Source organism: Arachis stenosperma, chromosome 1 (genome assembly GCF_014773155.1).
Source record: "Arachis stenosperma cultivar V10309 chromosome 1, arast.V10309.gnm1.PFL2, whole genome shotgun sequence".
NCBI lineage: Eukaryota > Viridiplantae > Streptophyta > Magnoliopsida > Fabales > Fabaceae > Arachis > Arachis stenosperma.
In genome coordinates this window covers 8,470,751-8,493,116 of record NC_080377.1, presented here as the reverse complement: position 1 = coordinate 8,493,116, position 22,366 = coordinate 8,470,751, and the positions used below count along the sequence as shown (strand labels likewise).

Sequence of the window (22,366 nt, the reverse complement as noted above, 5' to 3'; positions counted from 1 at the left end):
GCTTGTCTTAATGACTTGTCTGCCAATTGTAATGAGAACAAGGCAGGTTGTACCTCAATGATCCCCAGCTTCTCCATTACAGAGAGTGGCATAAGATTTATCCCTGACCCCAGATCACATAGAGCTTTTTCAAAGGTCATGGTGCCTATGGTACAAGGTATCAAAAACTTGCCAGGATCTTGTTTCTTTTGAGGTAGAGTTTGCTGAATCCAGGTATCTAATTCACTAATGAGCAAAGGAAGTTCACTTTTCCAAGTCTCATTACCAAACAACTTGGCATTCAGCTTCATGATAGCTCCTAAATATTGAGCAACTTGCTCTCCAGTCACATCTTCATCCTCTTCAGAGGAAGAATAGTCTTCAGAGCTCATGAATGGCAGAAGGAGATTTAATGGAATCTCTATGGTCTCTATATGAGTCTCAGATTCCTGTGGATCCTTAATAGGAAATTCCTTCTTGCTTGAGGGACGTCCCAGGAGGTCTTCCTTACTAGGATTTTCGTCCTCCTCCTCCCTTGTGCATTCGGCCATATTGATTATATCAATGGCCTTGCATTCTCCTTTTGGATTTTCTTCTGTATTGCTTGGGAGAATACTGGGAGGAGTTTCAATGACTTTCTTACTCAGCTGGCCTACTTGTGCCTCCAGATTTCTGATGGAGGATCTTGTTTCACTCATAAAACTGAAAGTGGCCTTTGACAGATCAGAGACTAGATTGGCTGAATTAGAAGTGTTTTGTTCAGAATTCTCTGTCTGTTGCTGAGAAGATGATGGGAAAGGCTTGCTATTGCTCAGCCTATTATGTCCACCATTGTTAAAGCCTTGTTGAGGCTTTTGTTGATCCTTCCATGAGAAATTTGGATGATTTCTCCATGATGAGTTATAGGTGTTTCCATAAGGTTCACCCATGTAATTAACCTCTGCCATGGCAGGGTTCTCAGGATCATAAGCTTCTTCAGAAGCTGCCTCTTTAGTACTGTTGGATGCATGTTGCCATCCATTCAGATTTTGAGAGATCATGTTGACATGTTGAGTCAACACTTTGTTTTGAGCCAATATGGCATTCAGAGCATCAATTTCAAGAACTCCTTTCTTCTGAGGTATCCCATTATTCACGGAATTCCTCTCAGAAGTGTACATGAATTGGTTGTTTGCAACCATATCAATGAGTTCTTGAGCCTCTTCAGGCGTTTTCTTTAGGTGAATAGATCCACCTGCAGAATGGTCCAATGACATTTTCAAAAATTCAGAGAGACCATAATAGAATATATCTAATATGGTCCATTCTGAAAACATGTCAGATGGACATCTTTTGGTCAGCTGCTTGTATCTTTCCCAAGCTTCATAGAGGTATTCACCATCTTTTTGTTTGAAGATTTGAACATCCACTCTCAGCTTGCTCAGCTTTTGAGGAGGAAAGAATTTATCCAAGAAGGCTGTGACCAGCTTATCCCAGGAGTCCAGGCTATCCTTAGGTTGTGAATCCAACCATATTCTAGCTCTGTCTCTTACAGCAAAAGGGAAAAGCATGAGTCTGTAGACTTCAGGATCAACTCCATTCGTCTTTACAGTCTCTCAGATCTGCAAGAACTCAGTTAAAAACTGATAAAGATCTTCAGATGGAAGTCCATAAAACTTGCAGTTTTGTTGCATTAAGGCAACTAGTTGAGGCTTAAGCTCAAAGTTGTTGGCTCCAATGGCAGGGATGGAGATGCTTCTTCCATCAAATTTGGACGTTGGCTTTGTGAAGTCACCAAGCATTCTCCTTGCATTATTATTGTTTTCGGCTGCCATCTCCTTCTCTTGTTCAAAAATTTTTGAAAGGTTGTTTCTGGATTGTTGTAATTTAGTTTCTCTTAATTTTCTCTTCAGAGTCCTTTCAGGTTCTGGATCAATTTCAACAAGAGTGCCTTTATCCTTGTTCCTGCTCATATAAAAGAAAAGAAAACAAGAAAAGAAAGAGGAATCCTCTATGTCACAGTATAGAGATTCCTTTATGTTAGTAGAAAAAGAAAGGGGAGAAGAGTGAAGAAGAATGGGTTCGGATTTTTAGATGAAGAGAGGTGAAGAGAAGTGTTAGTAAATAATTAATTAAATAGAATAAGAAAAGGGAGGGAGAATTTCGAAAATAATTTTGAAAAAGGGATTAGTGATTTTCAAAAATTAGAGATAAAATGTAATTAAAATTAAAACATGAAACAATTAGTTAATTAAAAAGAATTTTTGAAAAAGGGGTGAGATATTTTCGAAAATTAGAGAGGGAAGAGTAGTTAGGTGGTTTTGAAAAAGATAAGAAACAAACAAAAAGTTAATTAGTTAGTTGAAAAAGATTTTAAAATCAAATTTTAAAAAGATAAGAAGATAAGAAGTTAGATAAGATATTTTAAAATCAAATTTTGAAAAAGATAAAATAAAAAGATAAGATTTTTAAGAAAAATATATTTTGAGAAAGATTTAATTTTAAAATTAAAATTAATTACTTAACTAACAAGAAACTAAAAGATAGGATTCTAGATTTTAAAGATTGAACCTTTCTTAACAAGAAAGTAACAAACTTCAAATTTTTGAATCAATCACATTAATTGTTAGTGTAATTTCGAAAATATGATATAAAGATAAGAAAAAGATTTTGAAAATAATTTGAAAAATAATTTTGAAATTTTCGAAAAATAGAAAAAAAATGAAAAAGATATGATTTTTGAAAAAGATTTTGAAAAGATAAGATTTTTAAAATTGAAAATTTGACTTGACTTGTAAGAAACAACTAATTTTGAAAATTTTTGACTAAATCAACTCAAATTTTCGAAAATTATGAGAAAAATAAGGAAAAGATATTTTTTTGATTTTTGAATTTTTAATTATGAGAGAGAAAAACAACAAAAATACTCAATGCATGAAATTTTTAGATCAAAATAATGCATGCATGCAAGAATGCTATGAATGTCAAGATGAACACCAAGAACACTTTGAAGATCATGATGAACATCAAGAACATAATTTTGAAAAATTTTTTATGCAAAGAAAACATGCAAGACACCAAACTTAGAAATCTTTAATTCATGGACTCTAACAAACGAAAAATGCATATGAAAAACAACAAACAACACAAAACAAGAAAACATCAAGATCAAACAAGAAGACTTACCAAGAACAACTTGAAGATCATGAAGAACACTATGAATGCATGGAATTTTTGAAAAATGCAAGAAAAAAAATTTTAAAGCATGCAATTGACACCAAACTTAAAAATTGACTCAAGACTCAAACAAGAAACACAAAATATTTTTGATTTTTATGGTTTTATTAATTTTTTTGGATTTTTATTAATTTTTTTTCGAAAATAAAGTTTGGAAAAACGAAAAATAAAAGAAAAATTTTGAAAAAGATTTTTGAAAAGAATTTTTGAAAAGAAAATTACCTAATCTGAGCAACAAGATGAACCGTCAGTTGTCCATACTCGAACAATCCCCGGCAACGGCGCCAAAAACTTGGTGGACGAAATTGTGATCAACAATAATGGCTCTTTGGCATGTGCCTAAAAAAACTAACTCAACACTTTCTTTTCACAACTCCGTTCAACTTAACCAGCAAGTGTACTGGGTCATCCAAGTAATACCTTACGTGAGTAAGGGTCGATCCCACAGAGATTGTTGGTATGAAGCAAGCTATGGTCACCTTGTAAATCTCAGTTAGGCAGATTAAATGGTTATGGGTTTCGAAAATTAATAATAAATAGAAAATAAAAAGGGATAGAAATACTTACGTAAATCAATAGTGGGAATCTCAGATAGGCGTGTGGAGATGCTAGAATCCTTTCGAATCTCTACTTTCTTATTGATTTCATCCAATCCTTCTTACTCCTTTCCATGGCAAGCTGTATGTAGGGCATCACCATCATCAATGGCTACTTTTAATCCTCTCGGGAAAATGGTCCTATGCGCTGTCACTGCACGGCTAATCGTCTGGAGGCATCACCCTTGTTGATAGCTACATCCCATCCTCTCAGGGAAAATGGTCCAAATGCTTTGTCACAGCACGGCTAATCATCTGTCGGTTCTCAATCAGGTTGGAGTAGAATCTCTTGATTCTTTTGCGTTTGTCATCACGCCCATCCTTCAGGAGTTTGAAGCTCGTCACAGTCATTCAATACCGGAATCCTACTCGGAATACCACAGACAAGGTTAGACTTTTCGGATTCCCAGGATCCTACTCGGAATACCACAGACAAGGTTAGACTTTCCGGATCCCTATGAATGCCGCCATCTATCTAGCTTATACCACGAAGATTCTGTTGGGGAATCTAAGAGATATGCGCCCGGCCTAAGGTAGAACGGAAGTGGTTGTCAGTCACACGCGTTCATAGGTGAGGATGATTATGAGTGTCACGGATCATCACATTCATCAAAGTGTTGTGCAACGTATATCTCGGAATAAGAATAAAAGAGAATTGAATAGAAAGTAATAGTAATTGTATTGAAACTTGAGGTACAGCAGAGCTCCACACCCTTAATCTATGGTGTGCAGAAACTCCACCGTTGAAAATACATAAGTGAAAGGTTCAGGCATGGCCGAGAGGCCAGCCCCCTAAAACGTGATCAATAGCCTCCTAAGATGAAGAATAATACAAAACTGAGACCAAAGATGTCTAATACAATAGTAACTTATCCTATTTATACTAGACTAGCTACTAGGGTTTACATGAGTAAGTAATTGATGCATAAATCCACTTCCGGGGCCCACTTGGTGTATGCTTGGGCTGAGCTTGATCTATCCACGAGCTAAGGCTTCTCTTGGAGTTGAACTCCAAGTTATAACGTGTTTTGGGCGTTCAACTCCGGATCATGACGTGTTTCTGGCGTTTAACTCCAGACAGCAGCATGTACTTGGCGTTCAACGCCAAGTTACGTCGTCAATTTCCGAATAAAGTATGGACTATTATATATTGCTGGAAAGCTCTGGATGTCTACTTTCCAACGCCGTTGAGAGTGCGCCATTTGGAGTTCTGTAACTCTATAAAATCCATTTCGAGTGCAGGGAGGTCAGATTCCAACAGCATCAGCAGTCCTTTTTGTCAGCCTTTTTCAGAGTTTTGCTCAAGTCCCTCAATTTCAGCCAAAAATTACCTGAAATTACAGAAAAACACACAAACTCATAGTAAAGTCCAGAAATGTGAATTTATCATAAAAACTAATGAAAACATCCTTAAAAGTAGCTTGAACTTACTAAAAACTACCTAAAAACAATGCCAAAAAGCGTATAAATTATCCGCTCATCAAGCATCCCTAGTTATATGAATCTTGGCACCAGAATTATATTGCAGGTATTTTATTATATCTCCAGCCTTTCCAATAAGTACGCCAACCTTAACACAAAGGTAATATATCTTATCAAGGAAACTGCTTTCCAAATAGTTATATTAATTATTAGAATGTCAATTCCAAATAATAGAAGATGGGTTCCAGTGAGGACATATGAAAAGAGACGGGCATCTATATCAGTGTATCATCATCATCAACTTTCCCCAAAAGCTTTGGATAAGGCATAATTAATGTCAAAGATATAATGCAAAGAAAATTATTCAAAAATAATAAGTAAAGAAGGTTGTGAATTTTGATCACTCATCATTATGGTAAATGACCTAAAACTTGACAAAAGAAAAGCCACAGACTCAATGCCAGAAAGCATAAAGGATAGCCAAACTGGATTTTGGACATAAAACATGAAATACAAATCTAATATGTAAATGAGCCAAATGTATGCATCTATCTACATGAGTTGGAATACCTTATTGTTAGGAACATGAATTCTCCGTGTCGTGGTCTTAGTGGCAGGCGTAAGTTGATTTCGGCCAAGAGAAGCATCTTGATAAAAGCAAGTAAAACAAAATCCAAACAAAGAAAACGAAGCCCTTTAGAGTGAAATACAGATGGGTAAAAGCAATTACAATGTTTTTTCTCCACAACATGTATTACTAGTCTCACAAAATAAAGCAGCTTTATAATCCACACCTTATCAGAGGGAATCTCCACATTCTCTGAAGCATTATCAACTGAATCTGGTTCCTTATCCCTGGTGGTAGGTCTTGCTCGGTTGAGTCCTTAGCCGGTTCTTCAGGAGGTTCCTCTGCCTTTTCATGTGCATCCTCAGCAGGCACCTCCTGGCCCTCGGATGGCACATCCCGGGACTCAGCTGGCTCGGCAACTTCACCAGAACCTTGTTCATTTGCGCTCGTCTCTGAATCATTCTTGGGCTCATCAGGTTCACCATCCTTTAAAACAGCACTCTCTAAATCAACTCTGTTTCTTCCGCAGGCTTGTGAGACTGCTCCTCCTAATGCTCGTTTGCATTTGCACTAGCTGTTAAAAAACACAGAAACATTGTTCTTCTCTACGTCATTAACAAAATCAACAAATTTTTAAAGGATAATTTAACTGAAATGATAATTACATAATCAATTATACAGATGCAATGTCGAAGTTGCCATCATTGTATGAAAAATGTATGAGGCGCGAGATAAAGAGAGGAATAAAGTACCTAGGTCGTCGTCAAGGCAAGGGCGCTTGTTGTTACCGTTGTCGGGAACCGCAGCATCGACGTTGTTATCGTCAGGGTTGGATTTGGCATTAGATTCGGTAGGCTCAGAATCGAGATCTTTGAACTTGCGTTTGCAATCGGAGGGAAGAGGGCTGGCAGAAGGTGCAACAACTTCTTCCTCCGCCATTGAGCTATGGTCTTTGGGAGAGAGAGTGGTTACGCTTGGAGGATTTTACAATGACGAAAAGAAAAGAAATGAGAGGTTCGATGGAGGAAGAAAATAGAAGAGAAGAGAAGAGAAAGGATTGGGAATTTTGCGAGAAAAAGGAAGGAGGATGCCACGTCAGTGCTCCGGTGATGACTCATCACAAAAAATATGCCCAGAGATCACTTTAAGTGATCGGAGTTCTATCTAGGGAATTACAATGAGAAAATTGAGATTTTGATGATTACATTGAATATTTGCGCGAATCTCACGGATGATTATAGGTATTTACTCCAATATGTATTTAGTCATCTACTTTAAAAAATAGAGATAACACCAAACATTACAAACTTAATAATCCTAACCAAACAACAACTCATTCTTAACTAAACAACCCTAAATCCTACCAAAAAAGAATCAAATGACGGGTACAAAAAAAATGAAAGAAAATTCAAAATTTATAAAATATCCAAATCTCTTAACTTAAGTATTTAAACAACGCTAAAATGCAAAGAGTCAAACTCATCTAACACGAACCATAATGCACACTACAAAAAAAGGAGGTTAAAATGGCATTCATAATACGGCGGTTCTTCAAAACCGCCATAATATTTAGATATTCCGGCGTTTCTTGTTGCTGCCATAATTTATTTTTAGATTTGTGGCAGTTTTGGTAATTCTGGCGGTTTTGAACCGCCGTTGGCACGTAGGTATAAAAGAAGAGTCCCTAAATTTCAGAAACCCTTAGTTGAAACCCTACGCGTGTGATGTTGTTGCTCTTGGATGGCCTATGCGACAATCTCCGATCCTATTGCATTCTCCGGTGATCTTCTTCGGTGACATCTCCTCCGGTATCTCCTTTGGCGACATCTCCTAAAGCGGCGATATCCTCCGGTGACGTCTCCTCCAGCTTCCTCTCCTTGTCGTCCTCTGTGTCTTCTCCGCTAAAATCGTCAGCGCCTAATTCCTCTGTGACGATCCAGGTAAGCTTCCTTCCTTCCTTCTTTCCTTCCTTTCCACTTCTTTGCTTCTCTGTGATGAGTCTCTCTTTTTAGGCCTTTGTGAGGATTCATCGCGAGTGGAGAAGTCAGTTCTGCAGTTTGCACTGTTGACGACTTTCCTCCGCAATTTGTGTTCTGCTGCCGCCGCCGCCGCTGCCGCCGCTGTTCCTCCATTCCTCTGCTTCATGCCTTTGCCGCCGTCCCTCACTCTTCCAAAGGTTTCATTTATGTTCCATTTATGTTAGCGATTGTATTTTCCGTTTCGGTTTTCAGCCATGTGTAATATTAAAGTGTTAGGATTCTTGATGAATAATAACTTAATGAATAATAAACTAAACTAGGTTGATGAATGTAAACTGTAATTGCATTAGTTTAGAAATACATTTGTAATGTGCTGTTGCATTATTAAAATCTATCATTGAAGACTATTTTTGTAGACTTTATCCTATTTGTCAAAATGATTAGATCTAGCTTTTCAATGTTGATGGCTTGTTTATTTCTTCCTTTTCTTGTTTGTGTATGAAGATATGAAGGTGGCCACTATGCTTGTGGATCCTGCTGGATTGTCAAGCTTACTACCTCTGCCTTGAAAATTATGTCAGTTCTCAAACCTCAAATTAGTCTAACAATTAATAGCTTATTGTTCAAATGTTTAATTAAGAGAATGACACTTTTAATAAATTGATCATTTAAACTTCACTATTTCATTAAAGAATTTGAACTTTGATCCATCTCAGGGTGCTTCAAAGGGGCTAATTTGAAAAGCTCTTACTGAACCTGGGGTTAAGCATGCGTTGATTGCAATACAAGTGCTTCAGCAGGTAGTGTATATATACAACAACAACAACAACAACAAAGCCTTGTCCCACTAAGTGGGGTCGGCTACATGAATCAAGCGACGCCATTGTGCTCTGTCATGTATCATGTATATAGAGAGACCGTTTACATATAGATCTCGTTTGACCACCTCATGGATAGTCTTCTTAGGTCTTCCTCTTCCTTTCGCCCTTTGTCCATCTTCCATCTCATCTACCCTCCTGACTGGATGTTCTATCGGTCTTCTTCTCACATGTCCAAACCACCTGAGACGCGATTCAACCATCTTTTCCACAATGGGTGCTACTCCAACTCTCTCCCTTATATCTTCATTCCTTATTTTATCCAATCGCGTATGACCACTCATTCATCTCAACATCTTCATCTCTGCCACACTCAGCTTATGTTCGTGCTCCCCTTTAGCCGCCCAACACTCCGTACCATACAGCATAGCCGGTCTTATAGCGGTGCGATAGAATTTACCTTTAAGTTTTAAAGGCACTTTTTTGTCGCATATAAAACCAGATGCACTCCGCCATTTTGACCAACCTGCTTGGATCCTATGATTTACATCCTGTTCAATCTCTCCATTATCCTGTATGATGCACCCAAGATACTTAAAACTTTTAACTTTTTCTAGGATGTTTTCTCCAATCTTCACCTCTATATTTGGGTTTTCCCTTCTCAGACTGAACTTACATTCCATATATTCCGTCTTGCTACGGCTTATGCGCAGACCATACACTTCTAAAGCTTCTCTCCATAACTCCAACTTCTTATTTAGGTCTTCCCTTGACTCTCCCATAAGGATGATATCATCGGCAAAAAGCATGCACCATGGCACAGGCTCTTGGATGTGCTCTGTGAGTACTTCCAGGACTAATGTGAAAAGGTATGGGCTTAAGGATGATCCCTGGTGTAATCCTATACCAATAGGGAATTCTTCCATCACACCACCTTGAGTCTTCACACTAGTTGTGGCCCCATCATACATGTCTTTAATTGCCCGAATATATGCGATCCTTACTCTCCTCTTTTCTAAAACCTTCCATAAGACTTCCCTTGGTACCCTATCATACGCATTTTCCAAATCAATAAACACCATATGTAGGTCCCTTTTACTACTACGATACCTCTCCATCATCCTTCTTAATAGGTATATCGCTTCAGTGGTAGATCTTCCTGGCATAAATCCAAATTGATTCTCTGTTACTTGTGTCTCTTTTCTCAACCTCCGTTCTATCACCCTTTCCCATAACTTCATAGTATGACTCATAAGCTTAATCCCTCTATAGTTTCCGCAACTTTGTATATCCCCTTTATTCTTGTAGATAGGTACCAAGGTGCTCCTTCTCCACTCATCAGGCATCTTCTTGGACCTTAAAATCTCATTAAAAAGCTTGGTTAACCAGTTGATGCCTTTTTCTCCAAGACCTTTCCAAACCTCAATCGGGATATTATCAGGTCCTACTGTCCTGCCATTTTTCATCTGCTTTAAAGCCTCTTTTACCTCATAGTCTCGAATCCTTCGATAATAGTCAAAGTTTTGATCTTCTTCCCTTGTGCATAATCGACCAAGGCTCGGAAGAGTCTTCTGTCCCTCATTAAATAACTCGTAGAAGTAACTCTTCCACCTTTCATTAATCTTCTCCTCTTGAGCCAACACCTCTCCATCCTTATCCTTTATGCACTTAACCTGATCCAAATCTCTCGTTCTTCTTTCCTGACTTTTTACGATTCTATATATACCTTTTTCTCCTTCTTTCGTGCCCAAAGACTGGTAGAGACCCTCATATGCTCTTGTTTTTGCTTCACTTATAGCCACTTTTGTCTCTTTCTTAGCCGCCTTATATTTTTCCCAATTATCTGCATTGCGGCATAAAGACCACTCTTTAAAGCATTCCCTTTTTATCTTTATCTTTTCTTGTATACTCGCATTCCACCACCAGGACTCCTTGTCTCTTGGTCCTATTCCTTTAGATTCACCAAAACTTTCTTTTGCTGTTCTTCTAATAACTTCTGCCATCTCCCTCCACATCTCTTCCGCGCTTCCGTTCCCATCCCACTTTGCCTCTTCTCCTACCCGTCTTAGGAAGTTTCTGTGTTCCTCACCTTTCATCCGCCACCACCTCGTCCTTGGGTTCTTCGTATAATGTCTTTTCCTCAACTTTTGCTCAACGCGAAAATCCATGACGAGCACCCTATGTTGTGTTGTCAAACTCTCTCCCGGAATAATTTTACAGTTAATGCAAAATTTCCGGTCGACTCTCCTCAACAAGAAGAAGTCGATTTGAGAGCTTGTCATGCCACTCTTATAGGTTATAAGATGTTCGTCTCTCTTTTTAAAACATGTATTTGCGATGAGAAGATCAAAAGTTAAAGAAAAGTCCAAAATAGTTTTACCCTCGGCATTGATCATCCCGAAACCATGGCCTCCGTGAATACTCCCATATCCAGTCACTTCACTATGAAATTCTAAACATGCATCTCCAAATGGGGTTCTATATGACACTCCTCAAATTCGTGGATTAGATTGAGCATGCATCATGTAACACCCTACCATACAGAGCCTTATGCTTAAGTCATAATTCAGAGATGGCAAGGTATTACGACCTCTAAAATAAAAATTTAGTACGTATAGTAGTATGAATGATTGATTATAACTAGGAGCCTTTGTAGAAAAAGGGGTAAACAAAAACCGCAACTCAAAAGCGCACACTCCGATCATCAACGTAACGAACAAGGATAAACCAACGCGAGATTATATATATACAAAGGAGTGTCAAAAACAGGAATATCAAGACTCAAGATCCGGCTGCGAAGATAACCGGTCCGAGCATAGCAATATATACATATGATAAAATAAGGAAAACCCCAAAGGAAACCCAAAGGGACACAAATACATAAAACCTATTCTCCAAAATCTCCCATAAGAGGAGTTATCATAGTTTGTATTATTTAATGGAGATAAAAGTATCTAAGCAAAACATATAAACCAAAACATAACCCCGAGAACAAAGGATCTTCGCAAATCTAGAAGTCTCCAGCATGCCTCAGCGGGAAACCTCACGTCCTGCATCTGAAAACCACAAAATCCGCATGGGTGAGAACCAGAGGTCCCTAGCATGGTAACAGCTTCCACATATATAATACATAATAATAGAGGAAAGCCAAAGGCAATCCTAGAACTTCCTCCAGATAATTTCAAAGCTTATAAACAAGCTAACCATATAAGGGCATCTGACTAAAGATTCTTCGGTCTAACTAATACTTCCCTTCCCAATTCCTTCAAACCTCCCAACCACCAGCAGGAGTATATTATAGCAAACACAGTTATATCAGACAAAGAATATACAAATAGGAGCAGTTAAGACATTTAGACAATTAGCAAGTAATATGCAGTCAAATAGGCAATCTCAAACAATTCACATAGTATGCATATGATGAATGCCTGTCCCTAGTGGCCGATGATATCATCTTGTCGGTTATAGAGCCAACCCGACAAGTCCTGGTCGCTAACCATTGGACTGTCCCTCTGTCGCGCATCCCCAACTCGAGTTCTACCCGTTATAAACTTGATCATAAACATGATCCATATCCATCACCCTCACTGGTGAATATTTCGGGGGCGAGCTCATCCGGGTCTTTCACAGTGCCCGACCACACTTACGACATAGGGTCAACAGAGTCTCGAGCCTCCACCTGGAGCACGTGGTGGCTAGCCACTGCTACTACCCAGGGAAACTCGTATCTCTGATAGTGAAAGTGCAATTCACAATTATCAATAATTCAGCATCAACATGCATGAATTCTCATCCATGGATCAACATCCATATCAGCCATCCGGCTCACGGTTCAGTCCAGAACCAGCCAATATTCATAGCATACACAGCTATTCCGGCTCACGGTTAAATCCATAACCAGCCATTTCATTAACAATTACAGTCTTTCGGCCCATGGCATAACAAGCACTTCCACCACCATCCTCCGTATCTCACATAATCATCTTTGATCCTCATTGATCATTCATCTTTCCCTTGCTTCACTCGCAAGTTACCTCATTCACTAGCCCCTTTCTAATAGCTAGGCATGTCATAATGATTTAAGACATAAATGGTGAGATCGGAGGCTTAGAAGTATGAGATTTGGCTTTTAAAACTCAAAAATCAACTTTGGGATGAAAACAGGGCCACGCGTACGCGCACTCCACGCGCACGCGTGGATGGCCTCAAAAACTCATCGACGCGCAAGCGTCATGCACGCTAACGCGTGGATTACAAATTTGCCAATCGATGCGCACGCGTCAACCACGCGTACGCGCGGGTGTTCTCGTGCCCCAGGCACAACACTGGCACAGTTCTGGCATAACTCTCTGTAAAATGGCTGGGCATTGGGTGCAGCACAATCGGCGCGCCCGCGCACATCACGCGCACGCGTGGATGGCGCTTTCTGGAAGATCGGCACGTACGCGCCAGGTGCGCCCACGCGCAAGGGGTCATTCTGCTAAAAATTTTCTAAGTTAAAAGCTGCAGAATTCACAGATTTAAACCCCAATCTTCCAACGGATATAACTTCCTCATTTTAAATCGTTTTTCACCCGTTCCTCGAACGCCATGGACATCCCGGATCCAATTTCATTTCTAAACAGATTTGGTACAAAACAGAGATCCGTAGTCCAAGTTATGTCCCATCAAAGTATGCCCAAAAACCATATTTTCATACAAACCCACAATATGCCATTTTCAAAACAAGCCATTTTCAACTCTTTTCAAAATCAATCAAAACATGCCATTTTCATTCCTTTTCTTTGAAATCAATCAAAATGTATCAAATTCAACATCAAGCCTCCTCAACTCACACATTGACACATTACCACAATTTACCAAAATCACTATCTCATCATTTTACCCCACTTCACCCAAGTGGCTCAAACTCAAACACATTGACATATCATATACTATTCCTCATGCCAATTCTCAACAACACCAATTCCAATAAATCATTATTGTACACAATCAACATCATACTCACCATCAACATGGTTCAACCCACAATTCAACCATAACCAATCATCAAGCATATATCACAACATGCATATTTCTCATACATCATACCACCAAGGCATCAATAATCATCACATATATGACCACATCATATATCTCAATCATTCAACAACATCAACAATTCAATGCCTATCTTAGGGCCTCTAGCCTAAGTATTTCCTACCACATTACATATTAGATGCGGGAAACCGAAACCATACCTTAGCCAATTTTCCCAAGCTCCCCCGGAGCACTTCCAAACCACTTATCCACAAGCTCTCAAGGCCTCAACACCTCCAAGAACAGATTTTTCACCACCAAACCCTCTCCAAGCTTTTCAAAATCACCAATCAAGCTCCAATATCCACACATACACAACCTAAGCCACAACCATCATATCCATACACAACATCTCAAAACCCAAACATCATAGAACAACAAAATCACACTAGGGTTGAGAATCTTACCACACCCAAGGTCCAAGGAGACAAGATTAACCTTCTCCTTCAAGAGAGTTGGGTCCTATAACATCAAAGAACCCAAAATCTCAACATTTTTGCTCATAAAACTCGAAAACAAGGCTGGAATTTCGAAGAGCAAAACGTGGCTTACCTCAAGATTAATTGTATGGGTTTTGTAGAGCTCTCCACGGTGAACGCGTGGCCGCAAACGGAGCAGCAATTGGAGCTCTAGATCAAAAGTTATGGTGGTTTGAAGATCAAGTGAGAGAAAGAACTTGAGAGAGTGTTCTTCCCCCCATGGCCTCCATTTCAGCGTGTTTAGTGTCTCAAATGAGGAGAGAGAGTGCTGAAAACTAGGGTTTTGGCTTAGTTATGTTGGGCCAAGGGCCCACTTTGGGTCCGGTTGGCCCGGTTTGGCCCGTTCGGTCCAATCTTGGTCCGAATTCTATAAAATTGGTACCAAAATTCTCGTCTCAATCTCCTCTATCATATTTAGCCATAAAAATCACATTTTAGGCTTTCTAGAATAAATTCTCATTTATGGGTTAATTAGCCGTTAATTAACCGGATTTTACATTCTACCCACCTAATTGGGAATTTTGCCCACAAAACTCAAATGCAATTACCTGAGAATAAATGCGGATAATCCGTTCGCATCTCCGACTCAAGTTCCCAAGTGTGTTCTTCAACACCGCCTCGACTCCAAGCCACTTTCACTAAAGAAACCTCTTTTCCACACATCCGTTTGATACTAGTATCATCAATTCTGACTGGAGCCACTGGAAGCGTCAAATCTTCTCTTAACTGAACCGACTCAGGTTCTAACACATGGCTAGCATCAGGAGTGTACTTCCGAAGCTGCGACACGTGAAACACGTCGTGCAGGTTCGAGAGATAAGGTGGTAGAGCCATCCGATACGCCACCGGTCCAACCCTCTCCAGGATCTGAAATAGACCAATGTATCGAGGATTCAACTTCTTTGCCTTAATCGCCCTACCTACTCCCGTAGTCGGAGTGACCTTAAGGAAAACATGGTCTCCTTCCTCAAATTCTAAGGGCTTTCGCCTCTGATCGGCGTAGCTCTTTTGACGACTCTGCGCCGTAAGCATCCTATCTCGGATTTTCTTGACTTGATCAGTAGTCTCAGCTATCATTTCCGGTCCCAACAAGCTTTTCTCTCCAGCTTCATACCAACTTAGCGGATATTGACATTTTCTCCCATACAAGGCCTCATACGGAGCCATTCCGATGCTCGCATGATAACTATTATTGTATGCAAACTCCACCAATGGCATATACCGATCCCAACTCGCCGGTTGGTCCAAAACACAAGCTCTCAACATATCCTCTAGTGTTTGGATCGTCCTCTCAGATTGACCATCTGTTTGAGGATGGTAAGCCGTGCTCAAGCTTAATCGGGTTCCAAAAGCCTTCTGAAATGCACCCCAAAACCTTAAAGTGAAACGAGGATCTCTATCAGAGATTATAGTAGTAGGTACACCATGAAGTCTCACAATCTCCTTTATGTATAACCGTGCTAGCTCCTCAAGGGTGTAAGTCATACGAATGGGCAAAAAGTGAGCTGACTTCGTCAGTCGGTCCACAATCACCCAGATAGCATCAAAACCAGCTTTAGTCCTTGGCAATCCCGACACAAAGTCCATTGCAATACTCTCCCACTTCCATTGTGGAATCTCTAAAGGTTGCAACATACCGGCGGGCTTTTGATGTTCAATCTTTACCTTTTGACAAGTTAAGCACTTTGAAACATATTCTGCCACGTCATTCTTCATACCCGGCCACCAAAACATCGCCTTTAAATCATGGTACATCTTAGTACTTCCCGGGTGAATGGAGAATCCGCTTTTGTGTGCCTCTTTTAAGATATCTTGCCTCAAAGTGCCAACATCCGGCACAATGATCCTACCCTTGAATCTCCATAACCCATCTTTTTCTTCCGACACTCTCCATTGTTTTCCTTGCTCAATAGCCGGCAACACCTTCCATAACGCTTCATCATTTTGATGAGCCTTTAGGAGTTCGGACTTAAAGTCACTTGAGATTTCTAATCGGCTCAAACACAAGGTTCCGGATAATTCTTGAGCACCGATTTTCAGACTCTCGAATCCCTTGAGCAACTTCTCCTCTTGAAGCATCATCCAAGCCGCATATAGCGACTTCCGACTTAACGCATCCGCCACTACGTTCGCCTTTCCCGGATGGTAATGCAACTCAAAATCGTAGTCCTTCAACAATTCCATCCACCTTCTCTGCCTCATATTAAGCTCTTTTTGATCAAAGAGGTACTTCAAGCTCTTATGATCAGAGAAAACTTGGAACTTAACCCCATAGAGATAATGTCTCCACACCTTCAAGGCAAACACAACCGCAGCGAGTTCCAAATCGTGCGTAGGGTAACTAACTTCATGCGGTCTCAACTGTCGTGAGGCATACGCCACCACATTACGATGCTGCATCAGCACGCACCCTAAACCCTTCAATGAGGCATCACAATACACCTCAAATGGATCATCCGGCTCGGGTAACACTAACACAGGTGTAGTAGTCAACTTTTTCTTCAATGTCTGAAAGCTCTCCTCGCATTCAGGAGTCCAAACAAACGGAGTGTCTTTGCGGGTTAACTTCGTCATTGGCAAAGCTATCTGTGAAAAGCCTTTGATAAACCTTCGGTAATAGCCAGCTAAACCCAGAAAACTCCTTATCTCCGTTATGGTAGTTGGTTGTTTCCAATCCATCACAGCCTCCACCTTAGTTGGGTCTACGGCTATTCCCTTCTTACTCACCACATGGCCCAAAAACTTCACCTCTCTCTTCCAAAACTCACACTTAGACAGTTTTGCATAAAGTTTCTTCTCCTTTAGAATCTGCAACACGGTTCTCAAGTGTTCCGCATGCTCTTCTTCAGTCTTGGAATAAATTAGTATGTCATCGATGAAGACAACAACGAATTTATCCAGAAACGGACGGAAAACTCTATTCATGTAATCCATGAATATCGCAGGAGCGTTCGTCAACCCAAAGGACATCACAGTGTACTCGTAATGACCATAACGAGTCCTGAAAGCGGTCTTAGGGATATCCTCGCCCCTCACCCTTATCTGGTGATAACCGGATCGCAAATCAATCTTGGAGAAAACTCCAGCTCCTTGTAACTGATCCATGAGATCATCAATTCTCGGCAATGGGTACTTATTCTTTATTGTAACCTTGTTCAACTGCCTGTAATCCACACAGAGCCGCATACTCCCATCCTTCTTTTTCACTAGTAGCACTGGAGCGCCCCACGGAGAGACACTTGGCCGTATAAAATTCTTTCCCAACAAATCCTCTAACTGAGACTTTAGCTCGTTCATCTCTAACGGTGACATCCTATAAGGAGCACTTGAGATTGGTCCCGCCCCGGGCACCAATTTAATAGCAAACTCAACCTCTCGGTTAGGTGGAAACTCATCAATATCATCGGGAAACACTTCCGGAAACTCACACACAACCGGAATCTGTTCCAACCTTTGATCATCTCCCGAAACGCCCGCGGTTAACAACATGATACCCTGACATTCGATTCCAGAATAGTTCACCATCATCGAGTTCAAGTAATAATTATTCACCATGACCGGCCCTTCTGTATCTTTCGGCATAAAGTACACCGACTTTGTAGAACAATCAAGCAGGACATGGTTCTTAGATAACCAATCCAATCCCAAGATAAGATCAAGACCGACCATCGGCAAGCAGACTAAATTATGAACAAAATCACGCTACTTGAACCTAAACGAAACTTTCGGGCATCCTAGCCTAGTTACCGTGGCTTCGTGGGTAGCATTGTACACTCTCAGATCATAACCTAAGGTTACAATCTTCAAGCCTAACTCATGGGCTTTCTCAAATGCAATGAATGAATGTGATGCTCCCGAATCAAATAAAGCATTTAAAGTTTGACCAGCCATTTCACAGTTACCTCGAATAAGTGTCTCGGATCCCTCAGCTCCTACAGCTGAAGTGGTGAACACCCGACCAGTCTATTGTGCCTTCCTAGCACCTTGTTTCTGCCTCTCTGGACAACTTGCGGCTTTATGCCCCGCCTTTCCACAATTGTAGCACAAACCCCATCCGGCCTTGCATGGTACTCCCGGATGGTGACTTCCACACCTAGCACAAGCTTGTTCGTTCTGAGGTTGCTTCCCAAACTTCTTCCCTTGGAAATTGTTGTTGTTGTTGTTGGGCCTCCTGAAAGAGCTTCCCCTCTTGAAAGACGGACCTCTAGGTGTAAAGCTCTTCCCTCGGTTCTGTGGGAATGAACCTTTGTGACTCCCTTTCTCAGCGGTTGCCCTTTTCACACACTCCTCAGCAACCCTACACTTGTTCACTAATTCGGAGAAAGTCCTAATCTCCATTGGTCCCACTGAACTGAAGATATCACTCCGGAGTCCTCCTTCATACTTAACACACTTCCATTCCTCATATTCCACCGGAGTCCCTTGGCACATACGAGAGAACCTGAACAGCTCCTCAAACTTGTCAGTATACTCTGATATGGACATAGTACCCTGCTTCAGCTGTAACAATTCAAGTTCCTTAGCCGTCCTAGCAGAAGTCGGAAAGTACTTCTTATAGAACTCTTCTTGAAAGATATTCCAGGTGATATAGTCATCACCCTGCTGCAGAAGACGTTGGATGCCTTGCCACCAATGCGACGCTTCACCTGTGAGCATATAGGTAGCAAACTCGACACGCTGTCCTTCAGGTACTACTTGTGCTTGCAGTGCTCGCTCTATAGCCTGAAACCATGTATCAGCCTCAGTCGGGCTAGTAGTCCCCTTGAACTTAGGCGGATTAACCTTCAAAAAGTTTGCCAGTGTCATCGGGCCTTGAACTCCACCTCCATCATTACCATGGTTGTTCATCTGTTGACCAAGAGCCTCAGCCGTGGCTTGCATAGCAGCAGCCATGTTCTCCAACGCAGCCATAAAGTTCACCGGGTCATTAGGGTTATTCTCTGGTGCACGAGCATTCGTACGACCTCTCGCACTACCTCTACTGCGTCCACGAGGCGCCATCTGGTTCCTATACACACCCAACAATCGATATTAAGTTGATCAGTCTCAATATCGGAAGTCTAGTGCTTCAAAGTCCCAAATGCATGCTCATGAACGTTTATGCCAATTATATCAAGCAGATATACTAATAGCACATAACACACACACAGAGAATGCACAGAAGCATAGTCAGTCCATCCCTCAGGCTCTACAGGAACGAACTGCTCTGATACCATAATGTAACACCCTACCATACAGAGCCTTATGCTTAAGTCATAATTCAGAGATGGCAAGGTATTACGACCTCTAAAATAAAAATTTAGTACGTATAGTAGTATGAATGATTGATTATAACTAGGAGCCTTTGTAGAAAAAGGGGTAAACAAAAACCGCAACTCAAAAGCGCACACTCCGATCATCAACGTAACGAACAAGGATAAACCAACGCGAGATTATATATATACAAAGGAGTGTCAAAAATAGGAATATCAAGACTCAAGATCCGGCTGCGAAGATAACCGGTCCGAGCATAGCAATATATACATATGATAAAATAAGGAAAACCCCAAAGGAAACCCAAAGGGACACAAATACATAAAACCTATTCTCCAAAATCTCCCATAAGAGGAGTTATCATAGTTTGTATTATTTAATGGAGATAAAAGTATCTAAGCAAAACATATAAACCAAAACATAACCCCGAGAACAAAGGATCTTCGCAAATCTAGAAGTCTCCAGCATGCCTCAGCGGGAAACCTCACGTCCTGCATCTGAAAACCACAAAATCCGCATGGGTGAGAACCAGAGGTCCCCAGCATGGTAACAGCTTCCACATATATAATACATAATAATAGAGGAAAGCCAAAGGCAATCCTAGAACTTCCTCCAGATAATTTCAAAGCTTATAAACAAGCTAACCATATAAGGGCATCTGACTAAAGATTCTTCGGTCTAACTAATACTTCCCTTCCCAATTCCTTCAAACCTCCCAACCACCAGCAGGAGTATATTATAGCAAACACAGTTATATCAGACAAAGAATATACAAATAGGAGCAGTTAAGACATTTAGACAATTAGCAAGTAATATGCAGTCAAATAGGCAATCTCAAACAATTCACATAGTATGCATATGATGAATGCCTGTCCCTAGTGGCCGATGATATCATCTTGTCGGTTATAGAGCCAACCCAACAAGTCCTGGTCGCTAACCATTGGACTGTCCCTCTGTCGCGCATCCCCAACTCGAGTTATACTCGTTATAAACTTGATCATAAACATGATCCATATCCATCACCCTCACTGGTGAATATTTCGGGGGCAAGCTCATCCGGGTCTTTCACAGTGCCCGACCACACTTACGACATAGGGTCAACAGAGTCTCGAGCCTCTACCTGGAGCACGTGGTGGCTAGCCACTGCTACTACCCAGGGAAACTCGTATCTCTGATAGTGGAAGTGCAATTCACAATTATCAATAATTCAGCATCAACATGCATGAATTCTCATCCATGGATCAACATCCATATCAGCCATCCGGCTCACGGTTCAGTCCAGAACCAGCCAATATTCATAGCATACACAGCTATTCCGGCTCACGGTTAAATCCATAACCAGCCATTTCATTAACAATTACAGCCTTTCGGCCCATGGCATAACAAGCACTTCCACCACCATCCTCCGTATCTCACATAATCATCTTTGATCCTCATTGATCATTCATCTTTCCCTTGCTTCACTCGCAAGTTACCTCATTCACTAGCCCCTTTCTAATAGCTAGGCATGTCATAATGATTTAAGACATAAATGGTGAGATCGGAGGCTTAGAAGTATGAGATTTGGCTTTTAAAACTCAAAAATCAACTTTGGGATGAAAACAGGGCCACGCGTACGCGCACTCCACGCGCACGCGTGGATGGCCTCAAAAACTCATCGACGCGCAAGCGTCATGCACGCTAACGCGTGGATTACAAATTTGCCAATCGATGCGCACGCGTCAACCACGCGTACGCGCGGGTGTTCTCGTGCCCCAGGCACAACACTGGCACAGTTCTGGCATAACTCTCTGTAAAATGGCTGGGCATTGGGTGCAGCACAATCGGCGCGCCCGCGCACATCACGCGCACGCGTGGATGGCGCTTTCTGGAAGATCGGCGCGTACGCGCCAGGTGCGCCCACGCGCAAGGGGTCATTCTGCTAAAAATTTTCTAAGTTAAAAGCTGCAGAATTCATAGATTTAAACCCCAATCTTCCAACGGACATAACTTCCTCATTTTAAATCGTTTTTCACCCGTTCCTCGAACGGCATGGACATCCCGGATCCAATTTCATTTCTAAACAGATTTGGTACAAAACAGAGATCCGTAGTCCAAGTTATGTCCCATCAAAGTATGCCCAAAAACCATATTTTCATACAAAACCACAATATGCCATTTTCAAAACAAGCCATTTTCAACTCTTTTCAAAATCAATCAAAACATGCCATTTTCATTCCTTTTCTTTGAAATCAATCAAAATGTATCAAATTCAACATCAAGCCTCCTCAACTCACACATTGACACATTACCACAATTTACCAAAATCACTATCTCATCATTTTACCCCACTTCACCCAAGTGGCTCAAACTCAAACACATTGACATATCATATACTATTCCTCATGCCAATTCTCAACAACACCAATTCCAATAAATCATTATTGTACACAATCAACATCATACTCACCATCAACATGGTTCAACCCACAATTCAACCATAACCAATCATCAAGCATATATCACAACATGCATATTTCTCATACATCATACCACCAAGGCATCAATAATCATCACATATATGACCACATCATATATCTCAATCATTCAACAACATCAACAATTCAATGCCTATCTTAGGGCCTCTAGCCTAAGTATTTCCTACCACATTACATATTAGATGTGGAAAACCGAAACCATACCTTAGCCGATTTTCCCAAGCTCCCCCGGAGCACTTCCAAACCACTTATCCACAAGCTCTCAAGGCCTCAACACCTCCAAGAACAGATTTTTCACCACCAAACCCTCTCCAAGCTTTTCAAAATCACCAATCAAGCTCCAATATCCACACATACACAACCTAAGCCACAACCATCATACCCATACACAACATCTCAAAACCCAAACATCATAGAACAACAAAATCACACTAGGGTTGAGAATCTTACCACACCCAAGGTCCAAGGAGACAAGATTAACCTTCTCCTTCAAGAGAGTT

At 40.9% G+C, this 22,366-nt stretch overlaps 1 non-coding gene across 1 annotated transcript; it reads left to right on the top strand.

Moving 5' to 3' along the window:
• The first annotated feature begins 1,293 nt into the window (after positions 1 to 1,293).
• Positions 1,294 to 1,397, top strand: LOC130952854 (small nucleolar RNA R71). The gene has a single exon (XR_009075034.1). It is a non-coding gene; the product is annotated as a small nucleolar RNA R71 (small nucleolar RNA).
• Positions 1,398 to 22,366: the final 20,969 nt, after the last annotated feature.